Below are 22,578 nucleotides of genomic sequence, written 5' to 3'. Positions count from 1 at the left end.
TGGCTGCTGCTGCCTCCTCTCACCCTTTAGCCTACCTCCCCAACACTGTTGCCATGGAACAATGGCTACTTCTCTTTTCTTCTCTCCCCATTCTCCCCAAGAGTCCTCAAACTCCACAAACAAACAGACAAACAAACAAACCCCCACTTCCTCTTGTCTGAGGGTTGAACCCATGTTAGTTTCCTCTTTTACCAAACTGGGAAGAACAGCCAACCCTTTGTCAGGGGTTGTCACATCTATCTATCTATCTATCTATCTATCTATCTATCTATCTATCTATATACACCATCTAAAACAACTATCACAGATGAGTTCAGAGAATGACTGTTGTACCTTGAGCAGCTGATAAAAAAAATAAAACAACAAACCACCACCACTAAAATTTGCTGATCCTGGGCAAGTTTTGAACAGAGAACCAGATGGAAGGTGGGGGTCATGCACGGTGCTTAGTTCTTTCCATCCCTTGCATTTAGAAAACATTGTCCCCTTGATGTTTTGGTACATTCAAGATGTTTGAAGTTGCAACAAAAGTCCTGGAAAAGAGAATTTCAAAGGATGAAAATACCTCATAGAAATGTGGTGAGAGCGCTGCACTGAGAATTGGGGTATGTGGGTTGGAGTCCATGCTCTGACATTTAGTAGTTGTGCAACCTGCCTTAGGCCAATTACCTAACTTCCCTGAGCCTCAAGTGTATAATCTCTAAAATGAGTATATGGATGACTATCTCATGGCAGGGGCATTTAGTGGAAAGAGGAAGGGAGAGGAAAGAGGAAAGGAAGGAAGTGAACATTTGTTACATGCCAAGCACTGTGCTATTATCTTTATTTTTTGCAGGGGTGAGAAACCTGCAGCCTAGAAGCCACAAGTAGCCCTCTAGGTCCTCAAGTGCAGCCCTTTGACTGAATCCAAACTTCACAGAACAAATCTCCTTAGTAAAAGGATTTGTTCTGCAACGCTTGGACTCAGTCAAAGGCTGCCCACAAGGTCCTGGAAGGCCACATGTGGCCTTGAGGTCACAAGTTCCCCACTCCGGGGTTAAGGTGTTCTGCTTGCCCTCAGAGGGCAAAATCAGGAACAGTGGGTGGAATTGACAGAGAAACAAATTTAATCTTGATGTAAGGAAAAACCTGTTAAAGATTCACGTTGTTCCAAAGTGGAAGGAGTCACCTCTGGAGGCTTTCAGTGGGTACAAGATGACTATGTGGTGGAAATAACATAGAGCAGATGCTTGGACACTGGACTAGACTCTGTGGACCCTTGAGATCTCTTCCAGTTCTGATGTTTGATGGATAGTACAAGAGATGATGTCTAAGTCCCATCTAGCATAACCCTGTAGAATACAATGAATATGTGTAAGTAGAAGTTCTTTCTTTACCTATATCTTAGTCTTGATTTGACAGCTTGTTGGAGATTACATCTGTCCGTATTCTCCAATAGACATATATGTCTATATGTCTACATATGTGTTATTCAACCTAATTTCTGGTAAAGCCATAGGAAAATGGCCAGGAGGCAGTAACTTTTGGGTTTTTTTACATGCAAACTAAGCCCAAAGGGGCTTAATAAAGCTTAAAACTCTACTGGAAAATTAGTGATCCCAAAGTTTACTATCAAGGAAGAAATCTTTATTGTCTCCTTTCCCCTTCTCAGTCCTGCCAGACTTAGCCCAACCAAGTAATAATAGCACCTCTTGCCTACCCACTGTCATAGCATTAAATTGTAAGAATCTGCAACGTTTCTCTTTTCGTTTCTAACACAGGACAATTCAGTATACTTTTTGTTGTTATTGTGGAGACTTGGTCTCTATATAAGTGTAGCAGCCACTCACAAGCATAATCTCAATACTGATAAGCACCGGAACTTTGCTCTGTTTCTAACCTGGGCTGGTTCTCTTAACTTTAGGTAGGCTAGTGGTCCCCCACTCGCTGGGGCTCACCATGTTGGTAGAGACAGTGCAGATACTCGCTTAGGACTTAGCCCATGGCATCTCAGAACTTCTGAGCTCAACCATTCAGCCTTAGCTTCCCCTGGAAGAAGAGGTTACAGACATTCATCACCAAATCCAGTCTATTCGTTCAGTAGGCACACTTCTCCCTAAAGTGGTGCTGGTAATTTTTAGAGTTGTAGTGCGCCTGTATTAAAGAAGTCATGTGCTGCTGAAATAGCTGCCAGGAAATATGCCTGTGCTGGCTTAAAATCTGCTACTATGCATAAAAAACATTTACTACCTCCATAATTAAAATATCCTTCACTCCAACTGTACTGTATAAAGGTCTTTCACATACATGTTGTGAGGCTATCATTTGATCTCATGAGCCACCTTTTGAGATAGGCAGGACAGGTTTTATTAACCAACCACTGGACAAAGAACATTGGACTTGGAGCTCTGAGTTTCATTTCTGGTTCTGATACTAGTTATACCATCTGGTGTAGTAAAAACAAAAACAAAAACAAAAACAATTAGATTTGGAGTATTTGGAACTTGGATTTGTATCTCAAGTCCTGACTCCACTGTTATTTAGCTCTATGATCTTGGACAAATTATCTACTCTCTGAGCCTCAGTTTACTCATCTGAAAAAGAAGGGAATTGGGATAGATCAATGATATTGAAATAAAATAGAAATGGAGGCCACTAATCCATACATTACGATCCCTTTGGGCCACATATTGACTTAGTTTTAAAATGTAATTCTATAATATTTTTATTTTGTTAAATATTTACCAATTACATTTTAATCTGATTTGGGAGTACTGTGGGCCACATGTAGCCTTCAGGCCACACATTTGGTATTTCTAGGCTATATCGAGGCTTCTTAATCTTTTTTGTGTGTCATGGACTACTGTGGCAAGCTGGTAAAGTCTACAAACCCCTTCTCAAGTCAAGTCAACTCAATAAGTAATTATAAAGCCCTTACTATGTACCTCTACACTTTTTAAAGCCCTATATAGCTCTCAAGGTATCAGAATGATAGAGTTAAAGATAGCATGACTATGTATAAGAGATGGCAGAAATTTCTTTCTGGGATTCTACAATCTTCATCTAAGCCCCCTAAAGACTGCCATCTTACCTAAAACCACTAAATATTAAAATTCTATTTCCTTATGTGTTCCAGAAGCTCCTTATCCTATTTCTTTTTTGCTCATTTTGTTCTATTTTTTTTATTAAAAGAAGTCTTTTCTATTTTATTCTAGACCTCAACTTTCCTTAATTATCTGGCTATAATTATGATTTTTTTTTTTTTTTGCTATGATCTTTTCCTTCTTCATTCTCCTCCCATCTCCAGTCTAACCAGTCCCAGATACTCTAGGAAGTCACTGAACCCTGTACCAACAATGCATCTATCATTGGATCTGACTGGGTTTCTGGTCAGCATAAGCTAGGTCTTTATGTTAAGGGTCTCTAAGAAACAGGTAGAGGTGGTCCAGCTTTCCAGCCAGGGTTCAAACAATGCAATAAAGTTTTCTCACAATTGCCACATTTGAATAAAGTCTTCTCACAAGACAGAAATTGGACTAGATGCATAACTGAATAGAAAGGAAACTGAGCTAGATCCACAATTGAATCACAAGATGGAGTCAGTGTGGGTCACTCAATTCCCTCACTACTCAAGTCTAAAAATGGGGATATGTCCTGGCCTGTTCTTTGCTGTGCAACCAATGGATTGAAATGTGTTGGGGCCCTCCCCTAGTTGTGTCTAGATCTCCATGCACAGGCTTTGTCCAAATCCAGACTACTTCCTCTGCATGTGAAGTTCTTGCTTGTTTGTTATTCATGTGTCCAACTTGTCTCAATGATTGTGGAATCAATGAAGCCACTTGGTGATCTCCATCACCCTCACTGTGAGAGTTAAACCCTTCCCCAGCTCAACGTAACAGAAACTCCAGACAAAATTTCTCAGACAATTAGCATAGACTTTTTTGCTATTATTGTTATTTATCTTGCTTCTCAAACAAGCTCCTCAGGGCCTAAATATCTAAACCTCCTCCACCCCAAGGGGTGGCTAATTTGTTTTTTGAGTCAATCACACTGTTCCTTTCTTGATTCACTGAACGAGGTCTTATTTCATAAAGAGATCAAGAGATAGGTTAATTTTTACAATAATTTTAACATCTCATTAACTAACATTCTGGCATATCACAGACTATATCCACTGAGGTAAGGGGAGGGGAGAACCCACATCTGCTTTCCTTTACATTGATTAAAAACTTCAATTTTTTTTTTGTGAGCTACATGCTTTCAAAGAGAGTTGGTATCTGCATATATGGTGGAGCCTGAGCTTGATTTTCCAATTTTCCCGGGTTTTCTGTTTGTGGTCTCCGAGTTTTAGAAATCTCCCAAATTGAATCTGGATCTAGAAGGTTGGGAGAGCCTCTGAAAGAGGGGTTATATTAATTTTAGGTACCTAGGTTAATGAGGGCTAAAGGCCAAGTTGTCAAGAAGAATTTATTAAGCTCCTACTATGTGACAGCCATTAAGCCCTGGAAATACAAATACAGGCAGAAAAATAATCCTTGCCCTCAAGGAGCTTACATTTCTAACGGGCAAAGATAACATATAAAAGGAGGCTAAAATGGGTATGTGGGAAGAGACAAGGTGCAGTAAAAATAACTTTTAGTACCTTAATCAGATAGTTTGTCAAATTAGTATAACTGATAATGTAGTGAGAATAAGTTATATTACCTTAATAGCATAATAACTTAGCATGATGATTCCATTTTGGTTTTAGCTTCCATTTTACAAGTACAATTTTTTGAGTAATTTGTTTTTCAATAATAACATAAGCACCTGTGTGGTATGATGGAGTAAGCAATACGTGTAGGTTCTCAGACAACTGATAAACATGTGTAGACGTTCCACTAAGACCGCCAATGGAAAAATATTGCAAACAACTGTATCAGTAATTTTGAAATAAACTACCCATCAAATGATGTGGTAACCCACTTAGGAAAGTCCATCACTAAAAGTATAAAAACCTAGCCCTTGGCCAGTTCCTAGGGCACCACTAAGACTGGCTCCTGCTTTCCCCATATTTGAAACCCACGCAGGCTGTGTTGGCTTGAGGGCAGTGTTGATTGACAGAGGTGTGCCAGATGACCTTGCCAGGGAGATACAGGCCTCTAGCTGGACAGAGAGGGAAACTTGTGAGTCTGGCATGAAGGCCGCTTATCTGAGTCTATGAGACACAGATTGGTAGTTTGTTCTTGGGGAGTACTGTTTGCATGCTTTGATTAATAAAGATTGATTGGCTGCATTGAGAAATATAAGTCTAATTAACATATCTGTCCATTAGTTAAGGGTAAATCAGATATCAGTGTACATCATAGGTTATATGAGCCCCAGTGCACTGTGACATACCAGAGAAAGTCTGGAAAGTCTGGAAAAGAATGAAGATGTGGTTGTCCAAGACACCTTCCAAGTGAGGTTCTGGGAGGAACTAGCCAATCAGAAGGAAAGGCCACTAGAGAAGTGGGTAATCTCCTTTTTTTTTTTTTTTATTTTATGGCTTTATTTTTCTCTATTTTTTTAAATTTAATTTTCAGTTCCAAAATTTCCCCCTCCATCTTCTCCCTGCCACTGAGAAAGCAAGAAAAATGAACTCGTTGCAAATATTTTTGATATGCAAAACAAATTTCTGCATCAGCCTTGTTCCAAGAAAAAAAAAGCGAAAACAAAGACCTCTGAGTTTATCCGTTCTTTTTCTAAAGATGGATAGTTAATGAGTCTTTCAGAGTTGTGGTTGGTCATTGTGTTGATCAGTTACCAGTTGAAGAGGGTGCTTTCTAGGATGTGAAGCCCAGGTGGGGTGAACTTCCCAGGGAAAGAAGTTTCTATCCTTTCTCAAGATGTTGATGTTGGAGGAACTCTTAAGCTCATTACACCAGTCCCTTTTGCATGGTACAAAAATCCCTATTTCTAGGGGAAGGTAGAAGGAATTTGAACAGAGGATCTCTACAGAATCAGAAAGCGAGCTCTAGATTCAGAAGGGAAACTTCAATTTCTTCTAAAAGGAAAAAGCAAAACAAAACCTAATGTAGAACAACCAGACAGTCCATGTTGAATACACTAAGTCAAAGAGTTTCGTTTCATTTTATTTTCACTCCTCCATCCAACCTTGTGGTGATGTAATTTCATAACCCAGTTACTTAACGGTAGAGGAAATAAGGAAATCTCCTTATCTGCTTGGTAGGCTTGATATCTGGGCTTATGGAGGCTGGTCTCTTGACAAAAGCAGAAAGCTTCTCAATTAGCTCCAAGGTCACACACAGGTTAAACTGACTAGAAACAAAATCCCAAAGCACAACTACTAGGCTCAATTATTAAATTGACTTTTTTATGCCCATATTAGCATTGGTACAGAAGAAAGTAGGCCAGATTTAGAATCAAAGGATGTGGGTTCAAATCCCAGTTCTGACACTAACTTCTTATATAAATGTGGACAGATCACTTAATCTCCTTTGAACACAGTTTCCTAATCTGTAGAATTAGCGTCAGAGTAGATGACTTCAAAGGTGCCTTCCAGTTCTAAGTCTATAATTTAATTGAGTTAAGTAGTCATGACATAGTGATGACTAGAGAGCATGGTATAGTCACACAGGGGTGGGAAGCCTTTGGCCTGGAGGCCACATGTGGCCCTCTAGGTCCTCAAATGAGGCCCTTTAACTGAATCCAAACTTCACAGAACAAATCCCCTTAATAAAAGGATTTGTTCTGTAAAACTTGGACTCAGTCAAAAGACCACACCCGAGGACCTAGAAGGCCACATGTGACCTTGAGGCCACAGGTTCCCCATCCCTGGTAGTAGATAGAAATCTAGTCTCGGTGTCATGAAAACCCGGATCCAAGGCCTACCTATGACATAACTGCCTGTGTGTCAATCATTTAACCTTTCAGCGCCCCAGTAAACCCCGTAAAACTTGTTCATCTGCATTGATGGAGAGAATGTTCTCACTGAGAGTTCTCTTATTAGAAAAATCACAGCTCTAGATGAAATTTAAAAAATTGATGATAACATTAATTGATATCAATTAATAAATGATATTTCAGTTTTGGATTCATATGCTACCTCTCTTTAGAGGATTTCAACATTAAATAACTACTTCCCTTTTAGAAGTGACATCTGTTTCCTAAGCCAACGATGTATAACTAACAGCTGTTGCACTAATATTTTAGGTACAATGTCGGGGGAGGGCCTGCTCCTTTCCTATTCTATACTTTTATTAATAATTTTATAAACTTCCCAAAGGGTAGAGAGAGAATTCCTTACGAACCCAGGCCATTGCCTCTGGCCACGAGTGGGCCAGCCTACTGAATGATGTAACTGGCATAGCTGATGGCATCTTCAAGGGAAAGAGGGCAAAAAAAAAAAAAAAAGAAGAAGAAGAAGAAGAGAAGGGAAGCCGTGGAATGAAAGAGATGGGGACTGGAGGAGAGGGTGATGGACCAAAGCAAAGGCACTGTCATGGTCTGAGTAGATTCTGTTCCTGATCCTTTTCCTGGTTAGAAGAGAGAGAGTGAAAAAAAAAAAAGAGTGAAAATTATGCTGCTAGCCAGCCAACATTACTCTCCATAAGGATTACACATGTATCCTTATTAAAGTTCATCATATTTAATTTGGTTCGATGCTAAGATTATATTATTGATCATGGATTTAGAACTGGAAAAGTCCACAGAAGTCATCTGGTTCAAGTCCCTCATTTTCCAGATGAGAAACTTGAAGCCCAGAGAGGATAACTAAACATTGTAAAGAGCTTTTAGGGTCCCCTCTCTGTCATCCAGTGTTATCTATGCTTCCCAGCTTTGTGTAACCTTCCAATTTGACAGGTACATCAGCTTTTTCTTTATCATTGATAAAAATGTTAAACTTCTTAAGTTAAGCACAGATCTCAGGGCATTCCATTATAGACTTCCTTACTAGTTGGCACTGAGCTATTAATGACTCTTCTTTGGGTCTTATCATTCCATCAGTACAATATCCTGTTGTACTGTACTATACTATCATATGGCCCACGTCTTTCCATCTTATCCAAAGAGTTAGTGTAAAAGTCTTTGTCAGGAAGATGTAACAGCATTTTATTCTTTGTAGGGTCCTTCTTTACTTTGCCTGCTTTAGAAACGTTGACCCCAAAAGTGCCAACTTAAAGAGGTGGTAACTGAAACATGTCTGTAGACATTTTAGCCTGAATCCACTCTAATTTAGAGTAAATTTATATTTTACCTAATACAGCAATCATTCAGACTATTGTTGTTCAATAATTTCAGTCATTCTTTGTGACCCCATTTGGGGTTTTCTTGGCAAAGATGCTGGAATAGTTTGCCATTTCCTTCCCCAGCTCATTTTACAGATGAGGAAACTGAGGCAAATTGGGGTAAGTGACTTGCCCAGGGTCACACAACTAGTAAGTATCAGAGGCCAGATTTGAACTCAGAGAAGTCTTTCTGACTGGCATTCTATCCGTTGTGCCACCTACCTGCCCAATCATTCATATAAGACACATCTACTGAGCACTAAATTCAATTACAAAACCAAGTGCTGGTCTCATTGCTTCAGTCTTTGTGTTGTAACAGTCTGTGAAATAGTTGATCTTGAGCTGATACGGACAACCCAGAAAATTACTCAAGATGGTTTGCAAAACAGCTTTATAAGTTGGAATCAAAGAAGAATAGTGGGGAAAAAACAGCAGGAGTTACAGACTCCTGGACCAAGCTGATTGAGGATATATGCATCTAACACTGCCTCTCTCCCCTCTTCTTATATTCTGAAATGAAAACAACCTATTTTCCATTTAATTTCTCTCCCATCAGGATGCTGTGACTTTCAGAAACCTTTCTTCTCCTATCAGAAAATAATTGGTGAAGGATTAGTGAGGGAACTCAGCAAAACAGGGTTGACAATTGAGCAAAGTATTGAATGAAGACCACAGTAAAACATTAAAGAAGAGAGGTCATGAGTGGCTTCTTCTGACAAAGAAGCAAATACAGCTAAAAATGAGAAGGTTACATCACTGCTGCTGAAAGACACACACACACACACACACACACACACACACACACACACACATACACACAGAGAATTGTGAGGTAATATATAGCTGTTCTCTGGTCTATTCCATGCAAAAAGGTTTTACATTTTTCTCAGATGGGAAGGGAGGGGCATGGGGAAGGAAGCACAGTGTCTTTAAATAAGCAGTTTGTACCAAATACTTTTTTTCTTTTTTGGCAAAGGAATTTTGGCAAAATGCACAATTTGCTCTTTTTTTTTTTTTTAGTCCACTTTAAGATGAATCAAGGTCAGGAGCAAGGAGTTGACTGCGGGGATGATACATGATTTACAAGATAGCTGTCACAGCACCTCCTGATCGGAAAAAGAAGCAATCCCTGGAATTGCAATGTTTAGGAGGACAACATCATAGAGGCTATTGGTAGTACCCTTCGTAGCACTTGTGAAGAAATGGATTAAAACAGTCAGGATCTGTCTGCCATAAGAGCAGCCTATGAGCCCTGCTTCTTTTCTTTGTCAATTCATTTCCTGCTCTGTCACCCAACTCTCATTCGCCATTACCTGAAAGTACTTAGTAGAAGGTTTAGCAGAGAAGCTCATAGTCTAAGGCTGCAGAAAGCCTCAGATTAATCCCTACTTGTTGTCCTTACCTGTTTCCCTATCCCTTCTCCTGGATCTTTTACCTCTATTGACCCCTTTTCTGACTGGAGTCATAACCCTTTGTTTACTAATTTCTTTTCCTGGAAATTTGATTTCTGTTATACGAACTGTCTCATAGACCTACTCCCTGCCTTGACTTTTAAAGTTAGCTTTGCCCTATAAGCTTTACCCTACCAATTGATTTTGGCCCACATCTTGGTCTTGACCTTGGGTTCTAGAACACTCCCCAATTCTGGATTGCTATTTTTTTTTCTAGATTCCATGATCCCCTTAAATATTGGTTTGCAAGTTCTTTCTGAGCCTGGGTAATTCTGGGATAGGCCCTGACTTTCCTCTAGCTTCCTCTCAACCTTTGTTTAGCTCCTAATTCCAGATTTTTGCCTAGTCATTGAGTCCCTGAGGTTTCCCATGTTTAGAATGAACAAAACCTACCAAAAGAACAATCCCATTATTATCTAGCTATTCAACTATAAGTTTGGTAGTGAAGACATTTTTCATTTAGAATCATGAACACTGAGGGACTTCCCACCTCTCACATCAGCCTAGCAAAATATCTGAAAAGAAGCCCAGAAAATAGACCTAAGGGAAACAGAAGAACACTCCTTCAACCAGTTCAAAACTGCACAAAAAAGGAGTGGCAAAGGCTGGTGGAAGGTGATGTGAAAGAACTCAGTACTCACTCAGATAAATGCAGATGGCAGTCAGGGCAGGGAGAAGAGGAAATCACTAGGGAAATCACCAAGGAAATCAGGCGAGATCCTCAAATGACCTGAACCTAGCTCATGCTGTGGAAACAGCGGTTGCAGTCCATTGCCAGCACCAGTAATATGGGACTGGAAGCCAAATCTTAGAACAGAACCAGATCCCATAGGTCACTGTGCTGGGAGACAAGACCCAGATGGACTCTTCTCAGAGCACTAGGAACCATGGCAGGAGACAGAGCCAACTCAGAACCTGGGTACTAGTAGAAAGCAAGGAAGTAGGGCTGTGAAGGAGGCCTGAGACTAACATGATCCCCACTATCACACTGGGGTCTGTCAGGGCCAGTGTAAGGGATAGAACCAATTCCTTGCTGGGGATTGTGCCAAGAAAAAGAAGATAGAAACTGGCTCAGGTAAAAATACTCACTGGACCACTAGGAGAGTGAGATGGAAGGTGTCCAGGATCAGTTATCTTATCTATATCAGCAGCTAAATCAGTATCTGGACTCCAGAGGGGACAGGATTTCTTGGGATGGGGACAAGAGGAGAGGAGACAGATCCAAGTACAAAATCCCAATCCAAGAACTAATGATAAAGCATGAGGAAAAAGAAAACCAAACCAAACCAAAAAAAACCCAAACAAACAAACCCAAAACACTGAACATAATGATGAAATACTGTGGGTTAGAAGAAGCCCAAGAGATAAACCCAGAAGATTAAAGTAACCTCAAAACAACTATTAGCAAAACCTCAAATTTTAAAAAAATAAAATAGTTTGGCCACACAGATTATTATAATTGTTTTTGTTCAGTCATTTCAGTTGTGTCCAACTCTTCATGACCCCATTTGGGGTGCTATTGGCAAAGATACTAGAGTGGTTTGCCATTTCGTTTTCCTGCTCATTTAATATATGAGGAACTGAGGTCAATAGGGTTAAGTGACATGGCCAGGATCACACAGCTAGTATGTGTCTGAGGCCAGATTTGAACTCAAGAAGAAAAGTCTTTCTGACTTTAGGCCTAGTGAGCTATCCATTGAGTCACTAATGGCCCTACACATTATGATGGTTGGAAGAAACAAAATAAGAGATGAGATGAAGTTATAAATCTAGAGTTGTGGAGGAAAATGGAAAGGAAAACAAACTTCTTGAAAGCAAAAAAGAAAAATGTTAGTTATGTAGTAGACTCTGCAAAACAGAATGCAGCAAATAATTCAATGACTCAATGAGGCAACAAGAAATAATCACAATAAAATCAAAAGACTAGAGGGGAAATTCTACTTGAAATACTACTTTGATCTTACTATCAAAAAAACCTGACCTAGACAGTAAGTCAAGGAGAGATCATTTAAGAATCATTGGGCTACCCAAAAACCATTGACCAAACAAAAAACAAACATGGATACCATGTTTCAAGAAATCTTTTTTTTTTAAATAAACTGTCTACGTTTGTGAATCAGAGGACAAAATAGAGATAGGAAGAAGAGAAAAAAAGAAAATAGAAAGTCTAAGGTCACTTACCTTTTTTCAAGGGCTATGTCACATTACTTTACATTGAAATTGAAATTCAATTAAAGCTCCAAGATCTTAAAAAAATTTTTAATACTATGAAATGTTGTGTAAAACACAAATGAAGGACTTTACTATCAAATCAAATTTTCTGACACTTGGATCTCCTTGGATGATAATCCTATTATCCAAAATATTAGCTACTTCTCCCAACTTCATGTCATCCACAAATTTGACAAGTATGCTGTCTGAGCCAACCCTGGATCTGGGAATATATGAGTTCAAATCTAGCCCCAGACCCTTCCTAACTCAGTGATTCTGGGTAAGTCACTTAACCTCTCTCTGCCTCAATTTCTTCTTCTTAAAGTGGGAAAAATAACAGCATCTACTTCTTAGAGCTGTTGTGAACTTCAAATGCTATAAAATCTGTAAAGCACTTTGTAAACCTTAAAGTACTATGTATAAATTAGTTTTTATTATATTAGCTATTGATGATGATGATGATGATGATATATAGCCCACAGATGCATGATTATCTTTCAAAACACTTGTTTCCAGAATCTGGTAAAAAAAAATCTGGTGGTCTGTCAAAGATTGCAATGGGCTAGTTGTTCTTTTATCTTTTTATCTTTAACCTTTTATTTCTTAGTTGTTTCATAGCATTGCTTTCTTGCTCTAGAATAACCATGTTCCCTTATTCAAACTTCATTGCATTTTCACTCTTGGTCTCTGTAATTTGATGCTCACACTAAAATTACAAACTCAGAAGACTTTTCTTTTTGTTATAAATCATATATTTGATGACTATTTCCCACAATAGCCAGGGTGTCTCCCAACACCAAGTTGCCCCTTAGTCCTTGCAATTAAGTTTGCCAGATGATTTCAGGGTCAGTAGCCTTCAGGCTCTGTACAAATCCAGGATCTGGTCCTCTAAGACTATTTCTTAATCTGTTGCATTTTTCTAAACCAGAGGCCTGACAATTCTGTAATGATTCTGACATCTCAGTGATCCAAGCTTCCTGTGTTTGTTGGCCAGAATATGTTCCCTTCCAAGGAAATTCCTAACTTAGGCTACCAACATCCCTCTGCCATGGAATATATAACCTGAATCTTGCAGGATATATAGGATGATAGCAGAGATGGAAAGGTCAAGTGAGGGTTTTTTGAGAATGGGAGGAGACATGAGCATATTTGTAGGTAGCAGGGAAGGAACCAGAAGACAGGGAAAGATAGAAGGTAAGTGAGAAAGTGGGGATGACAGAGGCAGTGATCTATTAGAGAAGATGAGAGGGATTGAGGTCACTTGTGAAGGTAGAGGGGTTTACCTCAGCAAAGAATAGGGGCACCACTTTGTGTGAGATATGAGGAAGAAGGAAGAAGAGGGAGTTCTTGGTAGCCTTAATTTTTTCAATAAAATATAGGGCAAGGTTCTCAGATGAAAGGATGAGGATAGGTTTGAGGAGGGATGAAAAGATTTAGAAGAACTGCTGTGGAGAGTGGGATAGTGAGTTGATAAGAGAGGTTTAGAAAGATTGTCTAGTAGCAGTAAGATCCCAGTTGAGAAAGTATAACACAAATTTGTAGTAAATCTAGTCAGATCAACTTTGTGATTTTCTCCATCTTTGTTCAGTATCACGCATGAAGGAGTGAAAGCACTGGATAGTGGGAGTGATGTAAGGCTGAGGCTTGGCAGGACACAATGGGCAATATTATAAGGGGTCTAGGGATGCAAGAAAAGAAGACAGTGTTGAGTCGAACTGAATTACCAAGGATTCAAGAAAGAGAAAAGAATAGAAAGTAGTTAGTGCAGGAGAGACAGCCTGATACAAACCCACCACCATCAGGACGCATTTCAATTACACATTGCCAAAATTTTACCAAACTTTCTCTCAAAAACTGATAATCATTTTTATTCATACCTCAGTCACTACTTGAATGATTTCTCTCTCTCTCTCTCTCTCTCTCTCTCTCTCTCTCTCTCTCTCTCTCTCTCACTCCCCTATCCATTAGTTTTGCCCTCTAAATTCTTAAACTAGCTACATGCAAATGAGTAGAGCACTAAATTCTCAATATAATCCTCCATTTCACTTAGGTCTGAAACTATTTATTCGTATTCACATTTTTCCATTTTTTAAAAAACTTCTTTCTCTTTCTTTAAAGCATCAAACTGTTCATATACAGAAGAAGTATCATCCTGCAACTTAGAAGGTATTTAAGTCTTTACATTTACATTTTTTTCTGTCCCAAACTGCTCAAATCTCATGTGAAAACCAGTTTTCTTTATATACATATTTTAGCAACCAAAAGTTCTTTTCACACTCCTTTTCAGGAATCAAAATGTTCATCTGTGACAGAAGCAATAATTTAAACCTTCTGCCAGTTGATTTAAATCTTTTGCTTTACATAAAAATGCTTTTTCTGTCCCTTTTAACATCAAACTGCTACATATGAATGGTCAATACCTGAAAAAGACAGTACTGTATGAAAAGGAAAGACGGTATATTTAACCCCCAAAAGACTTGCCCAGGACTAATTTTCCCTTATCTGTTACACTGTGTATTATGGAGGAGTACTGAGCCCATAGGCAAAACTTTTCCTGCCTAAAACTTTGGCTGTGGAGATTCTTAAATTACAGAGAAAACCCACAGAGCAGAAATGTCAAACATGCCCACAACACTCCCAAGTGTAGCCCAAACCAGATTAAAATGTAATTGGGAAATACTGAGCAAAAATAAAAATACAATCAAACACAAATATTACATTTTAAAATTAAGTCAATATACAACGGGCAGGAATTCTTATTACAGATCAGTGGCCTCTGTTTCTATTTTAGTTGGACCCCACTAACATAGAGCAAGGATCTTCAACGACTTCTGGTTTAGGACTATGACTCTATAGATTTGATGATGATTATCATCAATTCATAACAGGTATGGGCTTGGACACAATAGAAAGTCACAAAAGTTTAAGAATTTAGAGGCAAAACTAAGGGGGGAGTAGTGAGTGAGTGAGAGAGAGAGAGAGAGAGAGAGAGAGAGAGAGAGAGAGAAAGAGAGAGAGATCATTCAAGTAGTGACTGAGGTATGAATAAAAATGATTATCAGTTTTTGAGAGAAAGTTTGGTAAAATTTTGGCAATGTGTAATTGAAATGTGTAAGGTAACATATTGAGGGGATATTGGACAAAGGTAACATCCTGAGTGGAATTCTATCAAAGTCGTTGCCTTAGACTGCATTTTGGCAGGGAATCCACACACTGAGAGCAATCATGAGGGCTACATCTATTTAACTTGTGCTTAGATTTGTGTTTGATTTATGTTACAGGAGAAACTGGAGAAGTGGTTATATGTGTAGCCAGACGACAATACAAACATAATATGGATGAAATATGTGCCATACATCTAATTGCATGCTCATTGATTAGTTATTATATTGTTGGATGTTTCCATTTTATCACTTCGCTGATAATTGTGTATTTGCTTATGTCCTCATACCATGCATTATGGTAGCTACAACTATTAGGTAAGAGTAAATTGTCTTAGCATTAATACTTATGCTTATTTTATTTTTATGTAGGCATTCTGATATTGTTAAAGATTTCCTTTCTTTTTATGCTTATTTGCTGGTATACTATAGATATACATATACTATCATGGGATGTGCATGTAATATGTCTGGAATATAGTTTAGCTATCTAGCCACTGATGGGATGCTTTATGTTGCACTATATATACTATATATATTATTAATGTACATTTGAAATAAATGGGCCTGGGAGAGGAGTACCTATGCAGTTGCAATAATCATCCTTATCATTTTAAATGATGTTTCTTTTCACACTTATGACATATTTGTAGATGGCAAGTATACCTCAGGATATTGCAAGGTTCTGAATCCACCTGAGCCCCAGTTTCCTCATTTATAAAATGAAGGATTTGGACTAGATAACGACTGAGATCTCTTCCAGCCCTAAATCTGTACCGTAGGAGGATTGAAGATGTGGGAGCTGGAAGGTGATGGGACATTTTTCTTTAAGAAGTTTTCTACTTTTTGGTGGATTGGCAAGAATAATGAAATTCCCAAGAAGAAAATATCAGAGATTTGACCTTGAGGGTTTTTTTTTAAAAAAAGGAAAATGGCAGAGGCTGGAGCCAAGACAAAATCTTAGCTGAGATTTACTTGCTGAATTCACATTCACATGTTTTCCCACTGAGTTGAGCTGTGGGCTTAGAGGCTGTATGCCCATGATCATGTTAAGAAAAATAGAGTCCCCCAACCCCAACCTCAGTTGATGAGAAGACCAGATGCATACTTTAGATCTGTTTACTCTTACAGTGCTATTATTGTCTGGTGTTCCCATTATGCTTGTGACACTCCATTAAAAGTCATGTGGCTATTTGAATCAATGTCATTTCTGCTTCCTTTATTGGATGCAGATAATTGGGAATGGTATGAGACTCAATGGGAAAAGGGTTTAAATTACTGAGGATCTGTTAATCAGATTTGGACCTGCCAAAACAACCTGGCTGGGAATTTGGGTGTATGGATTATTCCAGCCCTTTTCAGGGCTGCTCACCCACCTTTGGTGTCCACCTCTCACTCAATTCTCACCTGAGGCTCCAAGAAGCTATGGCATGAATAGCGACCACACCCCAGCAGATGGGCTAAACTAGATTGAGATCTCAACAGGTCTTAAACCCATTGGTGAGGTACATACCCCAAGCATGTGAAGACTTCCCCTGCCAGAATGGGTGGATAAGAACATTCCAACAGCCATGAAGGCAGCTGAAGCAGACACTGTGAAGTGCTTAGAGCTTGGTCAGACATCGAAGATGCCAAGGGCATCCACTACATCCTGGGTCACTACCAGTCATCCTGACTTTTGTCTTGCCACTGGATTTCGATGACCCTGGGAGAGTGAGGCTTATGACTTTGTGCAACTCTGCCTCACTTAAATCAAATTTACAAGCAAATCAAGATATCACCTTGTGATGTCATTCATGCCATTGGTCTCTTTCAAAAATGAAAGATAATACATATAGTAGATATAAGAATAACAACAAATAATATGAAAGGACCACAGAGGGACAGAGAGAATACTTGTTAGGGCCATATTCCTCTGAGGACAACCAATAAAAACTACTGAGGTGGTCAGGCAAGGGAAGGGAGAAATTGTCTATTTTTCCCTTTTCCTAAGAAAAGTTCATACTGGACCTCAAAAGAGAAACACAGCTCCCAGAATGAGTGCAGGGTGAATCTGAAGCCTTGCCCCTGAATGAAACTGAAGGCCGTTGCTCTCCAGCACCACCTAGTGAGTTATATACTCAAACAAAGATGGCAGTACCCTTTTTTTTTTTTGCATCATATTGTTGTGTTGAAGTTGTGCTCAGCTAAAATCCTTAATTCTCTTTCACAAACACTGATTTTTAACCAGATGATTCCCATCCTTTATGGCACAGGTGAGTATTTGGAGGGAGCAAAAGGAATAAGCATTTCTATAGCACCTATTATATGCCAGGAATTGTGCTAAGCACTTTTTACAAATATTATCTCATTTGATCCTCACAATGACCCTGTGTAGTAGGTGTTGTTATTATCCCCATCATATAGTTGAATAAATTGAGGCAAACAGAGGCTAAGTGATTTCACCAGGGTCATACAGTGAGTAAGTGTCTGAAGCTGGATTTGAAATAAAATTCAGGTCTTCCTGACTCCAAGTCTAGTGGAAACTAAGCATAGGAGTGTATAGTTATTATTCCTACTAACATTCATCTTATTAGATTTGGTTCATCACACTAGTTTGCTGGAATCTTCTTGGGTCTCAGTAGTAGCTATCTTGGATGTCATCAGTTAAAAAAAAAAGTCTAAATTTGGAGTTCTAACGCTGTTCCTTATTACTATGACCTTGGACGAATAATTTGTTTATCTAGGCCTTAATTTTCTCATTTGTAAAATGAGGATATTGGACTGCATGATCTCTATGGTCCTTCCACCTTTTTATCATCTAGAAACTGGATGAAAATACTACCTATGCTGTCACCCAAGTCACTGATTAAAAATATGTAAACATAATTAAGGACAGAATCTTAAGGCATTCCACAATTAATGTCCAGGTTGACATTAGACCATTAATCAATTCTCTAAGGGTATATTTACTCAGGAATAAATCCACATCTCTCAATCTTGTACATAAGATTTTTATAAGGTACTATGTCAGTTGCCTTTCTGAAATCTAGAGAGGCTGTATCTACAGTATTCTGATGATCTACCAGTCTTATATTCCCATAAAAAAAAGGAAATGAACTTGGTCTTACCTGAATGTTTTTAGTGAACTCATGCCAGCTCTGGTAATCTAATATAAACCTTTCTATATATGCTCATAATCAGTAGATTAATCAGTATGTACTATGCACAAAAGCACCATTCTAAACACTAGGGATTCAAAAGACAAAAAAAAAAAAAAAGAAAATTCCCACTCTCAAGGAGCTTGCATTCTATTGGGAGAGATTTGTTATATGTCAACATATACAGAAGGAACACAAAATAGGTGGCAACTAGGTGGTGCAGTGGATAGAGCACTGGCCCTAGAGTCAGGAGGACCTGAGTTCAAAGCCGGCCTCAGACCAAACACTTAACACTTAGTAGCTGTGTGACCCTGGGCAAGTCACTTAACCCCAATTGCCTAAAAAAAGAAAAAGAAAAAAAAAGAACACAGAATAAATAGTAGTTAAATACAATGCGATTATGGAGGAAAGGCACTAACAGTTGGGGGAATAGGAAAGGTTCATGTAAAAATATGGTGCTTGTCCTAAATCTTAAAGGAAGTGAGAGATTGTATGAGGTAGAGATATAGAGGGAGTGAAATTCAAGTATGGGGAGATGGTCAAGGCAAAGGCATGGAGACAGGAGATGGCATGCTGTGTCTGAAGAACATAAAGGTCATTTTGGCTGGACCAGAGGAAGAGAAAGGGAATAGTGTAGAACGAGTCTGGAAAGACAGGGTGGAGATAGGTCATATAGGGCTTTAAAAGCGAAACAGAAGAGTCAATAGCTTACCCTAGAAGCAATAGAAAGCCATTGCAGTTGACTGAGTGGTGGGGAGTGGGGAGGGAGGGAGAGGGATGACATAGCCAGATCTATGCTCAAGGAAAATCACTTAGGCAACTATGTGGAGGGTAGAGGGAGGAACAGAGACACTTCAGTAGGCATTTGCCTGCCCAAGTTAAAATCGATGAGGACCCAAACTAAGGTGGTCGTGTGTGAGTAGTGAAAAGGGGTCAGATACCAGAGATATGAAGGTAGAAACAAAGATTTTTACAAGTGTTTGAATGTGAGGGTAAAGGAGTGTGAGCAGGCACCAAAATTAAAAATGTGAAAGACAGGGAGAATGGTGATGCCCTTGACAGTTACGGAGTTTCAGGAGAAGGGAGTAGGGACTTCTTTAGTAGAAGACTGGGTTTGAGAGGAAAGTGATGTTTAGGACATGTTGAATTTGAGATTTACATTTAATCAATGAGCATGTATTATGCATTTTATATGTGCCAGGCACTGTCCCCCACACTAGGGATAAAAAAGGGATAAAAAAAAATAGACAAAAAATGATCCTTGACCTTATATTCTAATGACAGAACATGCAAATAAACAGATACATACAAGATAGATACAAAGTAGATGGAAGGCAACTTTAGAGGTTCAGGTTCTAGTATCTGGGAAGGATAGGGGCACTTAAAGGAATCTAGAGATTCTAAGAGGCAAAAGGAGAACACTTCAGGCACGGAAGGGAGTAGAGCATAAAGTATACTGGAAAGATAGAAAGAAGCCTAGTAGTGAAGAGCTTTAAATGACAAACAAAAGAATTTACATTGGGTTCTGGAGATAATAGTGGGGCAACTACACTTTATTAAGTAGGGAAATGACAGGAAAATTACTTTGGCAATTGTGTGGAGGTTATATTAGACAAGAGAAAGACTTGGGGAAGAGAAACTAATTTGAAGGCTATTGCAATGTCCAGATGAGACACTGAGAAGGCCTGAACTAAGGTGGTGACTGCATGAGTGGAGAAAAGGGACATATATGAGAGATGCCATGAAAATAGAAATTACAAGATTTGGAACCTAATTGAATTTGTGGGATCAGTGAATAAGGAGTCCAGGATAACACTGAGGTTGTGAACCTGGATGTTTGGAAGGATGGTGTGCCTTCAACAGTAAAAGGGTAAAAGTTTGGGAGGAATGATAGTAAGTTCCATTTTGTAAATGTTTAATTTGAAATTCAAAACACTCAGTATGAAATGCCTATGGTCAGCTGGTGATATAAGACTAAAGCTTAGGAGAGAGACAAGGTTGATATTTAGAGTATTCCAAAAGTATTAAAATTCCATTTAAACTTTTAAAGCTTAATTACAAATGCCAAATACTATTATGAAGCTATTAAAATTTACAGCTGCACCAAAGTTTTTGGGATGCCCTATATAAATTTGAGAATCTGCACAGAGATGATAATTGAACTCAAGGAAACTACTAATATCACTAATGAGATAGTACAGAGAGAAAATATACGAGACAGCAGTTTAGCCACCCTAGACAAGAGAAACAAGGAGAGGTTACACAGGCAGGTGAATGAGTGTCTTAAAAACTCAAGAGGAGATAGTATCTAGAAGGAGGTATTCAACACTGTCACATGCTGCAGAGAAAAAACCATTAGAATTGCCAACTAATTTCGTTTCAAAAACCAAAAGTTTAGTAAAATGTTCCAGAATTTTTTAGAGGGGCAGTGTCAAGTTCACTAGTCTTTAATTGTTGATAGTCACTTTCCCTCCCTTAGAAACCTAGACCATTTATTTGCCTATCTCCACTCATCCTCACCTTCTTCCTTGCTCCAAGCTAAAAGCTTGCTGACAATTCAACCACCATATCCATACAGTCTGAGTACTTTGTAGTTCATGTTGTCTAGAGCAGGGCTTCTTAAACTTTTTCCACTCGTGACCCCCTCAATGCTTCTTAAATAGCGAGTCAGCCCCTGGAGAGCAAGGTGCTCAAAATCATTTTGGGCAGCGAGGCCTTTTCTTACTATTCTCTCCTAGTCTGGGCTTCAATTCCCTACTAATCTTTTTAGTTTTACCCTTTCTAAACTGAAGATGATGCTCCTTAACAGAGATCAAGTTAGATACCGTAGAGAGTCCACAGCTTTGAGTCACAGGAATTCAGTTCAAACTCTTGGTTTGCTATTTACTGTGTGACCTTGTGCCACCTCTCTGAGGCTCACTTTTCTCATTTATAAAATGAATTAGACAAACCAACCTCTAGTCCCTTTCCAGCTCTCTGTTCCTAAAATGAAATGCTAAACAGTTGTATTGTCTCTTTGGACAATACACCACTTATCCTTTTGGTCCCAACTCTATGATTTTTTTCAAGCTTTAACTCATCTGGGGCTTTAACCTTCCTGACACTGTACTTTTAAGTCTGTATTATTCTTATGTAGCCTCTAAAACACATTAGTTTCTATAGGTGCCTCTTTTTTCTTCAAGATCATCCACAATTACTGGCTGCCCTGACTTTTGCAGACCTGCCCCCCTGCCCTAAACTTCCTGTGCTTTCCCTGAGATTACCATTTACATCTTATATATCTAGTCCCCCCCCCCCCCACCTTAGGTGAACTCCTTGAGGGCTGGGATGGTGTTTTTGCCTTTGTATCCCCAGTGTTAGCACAGTGCCTCGCATACAGTGATTAAGAAATTCTTGGTGCATCAAAATTTCATTTCTGAGTACCTCTAAATCCCTCTTGAACCATCTTTTATTGGCCCAGCACCGTGGGTAACTCTATGTCCATAAATCTTCTTGCCCATGCCAACTCAAAGATGATAGTCACTTTTTCATAAGATTCCCATTACTTCCACTTCACTACATAGTTCCTTCTTTTTGGTTAGAATTAGGTCCAGAGTAAACTCTTATACCTTCAGAGACAGGATATGGAAGCAAAGAAAATCCCTGCTTTTTTTTTTTTAAGCTCAATGAATCTTCTAGCAGATGTCTAGGTGGTTGAACTCTATCACAGATTTAGATTAGGAAGGGTCCTTGGAAGTGATTTAATCCAATTCCTTCATTTAACAAGTGAGAAAACAGAGGTTCAGATATGGGAAGAGACTTTGCTGAGATCATACCAAGTACAAATGAGATTCAAACCTGGTATTACAAAAACCAGATTTTTTTTTTTTTGCTACAAGTACAGTGTTCTTTCACTGCAATAGCTTTGTGAACCCAATTTATCACATGATGTTAGAGCTGAAGGGACCTTGGGAAGCATCAGTGTCTTATTCAAGGTCACATGATGAATTTTTAAAAGCTGAGACTCAAAATCACATTATCTGATTTTAACAGCACTGTTCTTGCAGTTATATCAAGGGTCCTTCCAACCGGGTAGGTGATCTGTAAAGCTGTATACCTAGAGTTCACCTACTCTTTCACAGGTCCTTAGACTTGGGAAAAGGCAAAGGTCCTTTAGTACAAACTCTACTGTATATACGAATCCCCTTTATAATCACTGTAACAAATAATTATCTAGAATGTAATAATACCTCCAGTCACGGGCCATCTCCAGTAGTTCTAATCCATATCCTGCCATTGGACTCAGATGGCTCTGGAGGAGGAACTATGCACAGCCCTGCCTCACTTACATCCAATCCCCTTGCAAGTCATGACATCACCCTCCCAA

At 39.0% G+C, this 22,578-nt stretch overlaps 1 long non-coding RNA gene across 4 annotated transcripts in view; it reads left to right on the top strand.

The window, feature by feature from the left end:
• Positions 1 to 6,683: 6,683 nt before the first annotated feature.
• Positions 6,684 to 22,578, top strand: part of LOC110203148 (uncharacterized) — a 25,431-nt gene continuing 9,536 nt past the window's right edge. Inside the window, exons 1-2 of one of the 4 annotated variants that reach the window (XR_013482893.1) lie at positions 6,684 to 9,422; positions 14,030 to 15,390. This is a non-coding gene — a long non-coding RNA (uncharacterized LOC110203148). Of the gene's footprint in view, positions 15,391 to 22,578 lie in introns of all 4 variants that reach the window. The other 3 variants (XR_013482894.1, XR_013482892.1, XR_013482891.1) reach the window with 3 other exon arrangements.

The sequence above is a fragment of the Phascolarctos cinereus genome, unplaced genomic scaffold (genome assembly GCF_003287225.1).
Source record: "Phascolarctos cinereus isolate Bilbo 61053 unplaced genomic scaffold, phaCin_HiC Scaffold_726;HRSCAF=1367, whole genome shotgun sequence".
Lineage (NCBI taxonomy): Eukaryota > Metazoa > Chordata > Mammalia > Diprotodontia > Phascolarctidae > Phascolarctos > Phascolarctos cinereus.
The sequence above is the reverse complement of the archived record's forward strand: the minus strand, read 5'-3'. Positions and strand labels throughout refer to the sequence as shown.